This window comes from Pelmatolapia mariae, linkage group LG13 (assembly GCF_036321145.2).
Source record: "Pelmatolapia mariae isolate MD_Pm_ZW linkage group LG13, Pm_UMD_F_2, whole genome shotgun sequence".
Lineage (NCBI taxonomy): Eukaryota > Metazoa > Chordata > Actinopteri > Cichliformes > Cichlidae > Pelmatolapia > Pelmatolapia mariae.
In genome coordinates, this window is record NC_086238.1 from 34,690,711 (window position 1) to 34,694,922 (window position 4,212).

A 4,212-nucleotide genomic window follows, 5' to 3' on the forward strand; every position below is an offset into this window, starting at 1 on the left:
TACCCGCCCACCTAGATGGAACGGAGTGCACTGCACATTTTCCCCTCTAACCTGCACCATGGACATGGGAGGTAGGGGGGGGGGGGTTATTAGGGTTTGTTGATGATTTGTTGTTGTTTGTTATGGCAAAGTCCCGCACAACAAGAAAACCCCAACAATCAAATAACCCCCTTTGAGGCAGCAGGCTCCAGTAGAACCAGGCTCAGGAAGAGTCAGCAGTCAGTCGTGACCAGTTGGGGGTGAGTGGAGGAAAGGACAAAAGACACTGTGGAAGAGAGCCAGACATTTGTAATAGCTAGTGCTTATGGGAAGCTTCCAGCAGCCTAGGCCTATTAGAAGCTGAAAATTAGAGGTTATCCAGGTCTTTAAGTCTGACTGAAACTCTTCAGATCAGCCATTCCTCTGCAGATGATCAGTTAGCTATATGACAACGACTCTTTCAAGAATTTTTGAGACAAAAGGAATTTTTTGAGATTGGCCTATAATTAGCCAAGACAGCCAGGTCAAGTAAATAATTTTTAACGATGACCAGCTTAAAGGCGGTGGTACGTAGTTGATTATTAGAGATAGGTTGATCACATTTAAGATTGAAGCATTAATTAATGGCAGGACTTCTCTGAGCAGTCTTGAAGGAATGGGGTCTAAAAGACACGTTGATGGTTTGGAGGAAGTAATTATAGAAGTTAACTCAGAAAGAACATTGGAGAGAAAGACTCTACATAAACATCAAAAGCATTGAAAGTAGCTGTTTGTAATAACATGTTGTACACATCAGGACACGTCAACGGAAGCCGTCCTACAGAGAGCAGATCTAAACATTATTTTTTATTCTTATCACTTTATTGTTATTGCACTAGGAATAAATAATAAGGGAAGTATTCTGAATCAGCACCATGATGCAAACTTGTGGTCATAGTATAGGCCAGCTCGCACCTGCAACTGTCGGCGGAAGAGGTCAGTGAAGAGGAATCCACCGTCATCTGTTCCTAGCAAGGACAGCGTGCTCTCCATGATCTGTGAGTGTGCTAGCTAGCTACACAGCTAGCTAGCACAGTGAAGCTGGAGGATGAACGCTAACTTTTTTTTCACTCAATAAAAGTTAGCGTGAGGGTTCCTGATGGTTAGGGACAAATGCAATCGCATGGCAGGATGCTGTAAACGGACCAAACTTAAGTCAGGAGAACAACTGAGATAATCCATCCACAATAGAAGGTTAGTCATTAATATACTGCTGCATGGGCTGTGCTGTAGTTACATCACAAGGTTTTAAAAACTGAGCTTTAAAATGAATAGTGATAATAAAAACCGAGAGAGGACAACAGTGATCACTGACTGTTTTAGGGGCTTGTTCAGATTAAATAGAACAAGATACAAAACATTAAAACATGTTTAAAATAAAACATCCTTAATAAACAGAGAGTAGTTGGGACCTGGAAGCAGGATTCATCAGGTCATCACCTGATGGATATCCCACCTGCTGTGAATGTTTTAATGCAGTACAGATGTTATTATTATCACTCGTCACATCCTGTTTATGATAATTAAAATAAATAACATTCACATAAGAAATAAAATTGTCTCATATAAACTGTATGTGGTGTTAAATAGGCCTATGCTACTGTACTTTAATGTTGGTCATAAGGCTGGTACTTCAAGAGCCATATATTTTATGAGGTGGTACTCATTGTGAAAAGTTTGAGAACCACTGGATTAGTTCATAAGGATTAACACACGTGTCACACTGAAACCGTAGGTCCTTTAACTCTCCAGCAGAGGGCAGATGAAACAAGCTTGTGACTGTGTAAGGAAGAGGACTGCCTTTCTAGTATTATCCAATCCAATCCAATTTTATTTATAAAGCACTTTAAAATACCCAGCACAGGAACAAAGTGCTGTACAGAACATAAGTTAAAACAATAGAATAACAGAAAACAGAAAAAATAAATAAATAAAACACATCAAATTAAAACAGCCCTATATTAAAACAAAAACAAGATAAAACAGCATCAAATCACCTAAAAACAACTAAAATAAAATAAAAATAAAAACCAACATCTCACGTGGTGTCAAAGGCCAGGGTAAAGAGGTGGGTTTTCAAGAGTGATTTAAAAACAGGTAAAGAACTGGCCTGTCTAATCTCTAAAGGAAGCTCGTTCCACAGTTTTGGAGCTGCTACAGCAACAGCACGATCTCCTCTAAGTTTACGCCCAGTCCTGCGTACATTCAGGAGCAGCTGATCAGCTGACCTGAGAGAGCGGCTGGGTGTATAAGGCTGAAGCAGCTCAGAGAGATAAGATGGGGCGAGGCCATGGAGAGCTTTAAAAGCAAATAAAAGAATTTTAAAATGAATCCTAAAAGAAATGGGCAGCCAGTGAAGTGAAGCTAAAACAGGGGAAATGTGCTCAAACTTTCGAGTGCCAGTTAAAAGACGAGCTGCGGCATTTTGCACCCTCTGTAGTTGGGTAATATATGATGCGCTGACCCCAATATAAAGTGCATTACAGTAATCCAGCCGAGTGCTAACAAAGGCGTGGATCACTGTCTCAAAGTGAAGAATTGGCTTTATTTTTGCCAGCTGCCTGAGGTGAAAGAAGCTAGATTTTACCACTGCCTTAATCTGATTTTCAAACTTCAGATCACAGTCCACTTTGACCCCCAGGTTTGTGACAGTTGGCTTAACGTACTGGGCCAAGGAATCTAAATACACATTGGGGGTCTCAGTGGGGCTACCAAAAACCATCACCTCTGTCTTTTTATCATTGAATTTTAAAAAGTTGACAGACATCCAAGCCTTAATGTCATCGAGACACTGGAGTAATGGCTGTGTGAGGTATCTGCCTTTTTTCTTTAGAGGGACATAGATCTGACAGTCATCAGCATAAAAGTGGAAAGCAATGCCGTGCTTTCTCAGTACGGAACCAAGAGGAAGCAGATATAAAGAGAAGAGGAGGGGGCCTAGAACTGAGCCCTGTGGGACACCACACAAGAGGGGAGCGGAGGACGACACATAGTCACCGAGACTGACACAGAAAGTTCGCCCCGCCAAGTAGGACCTGAACCACTCCAGTGCTGTGCCCCTAATGCCCACCCAGTGCTCCAAACGAGAGAATAAAATGGCGTGATCCACTGTATCAAACGCAGCTGTCAAATCTAAAAGCACAAGAACAACACAATCCCCAGCATCAGTAGCTAAAAATATGTCATTAAAAACTTTTAAAAGGGCTGATTCAGTGCTGTGAAAGGGTTTAAAACCAGATTGGAAAACCTCTAACACATTTTGCTTTTCCAGGAAGGTCATTATTTGGCTGTAAACTACCTTTTCAAGAATTTTGGAGAGAAAAGGTAGTTTGGAGATAGGCCTGTAATTTGCAAGAACTGTAGGATCAAGAGCAGGTTTTTTAATCAGGGGTTTGACTACTGCATGTTTAAAATCTTTAGGGACAACACCTGACATCAGACTATGGTTTACCAGCTCAAGAACCAAAGGCCCAACTGTAGGTAACACCTCTTTTAAAAGTCGAGGAGGGACAGCATCATTTGGAGACCCTGCAGGCTTAAGACGACCAACAGTCTCCTTTACAAAGGACAGAGTCACAGGCTCAAACCTGTCAAAGACAGCAGAGCAGGAAACAGAGACTGAGAGGTCATGAGCACAAAGACAGATTTGAGCCCTTGTGGAGACCTTCTCAATAAAAAAGTGTAAAAAGTTTTCACAGGCTTCTGATGAGGGCTCGATACAATCAGTATATGGTGCACTAAGAACAAAGTTAATAGTTTTAAATAAAACGCGCGGGTTGTGACAGTTTGACAAAATAATGTCAGATAAGTGTTTTCTTTTGGCATCTTTTACAGTTCTTTGATATTGACGCCAACAGTCCTTCAGCATCTGGAACGACACTTGTAGTTTGTCCTTTTTCCACTTGCGCTCAGCTCGACGGCAGTCGCGTCTGACAGCTCGGGTCATGTCGTTCAGCCAGGGCTCAGTATTATAGCTTGTACAGCACTTTAGGAACACCTTTGCACTTTAACTAGCACTTTATTTAGCATCGCACTTTAAGTATAGATTTTCACATTAATAACATTTGCACACAAGAGATTTAATTATTTATTGAGTATTTTAATAATTAGCAGGTAGCCTTTTTTCCAGGTCCTCCAGCTGCTCCACATTAAGAGATGTGGTGGTTGTCTGTGAGGAGGAAAGAATTGTTTGTA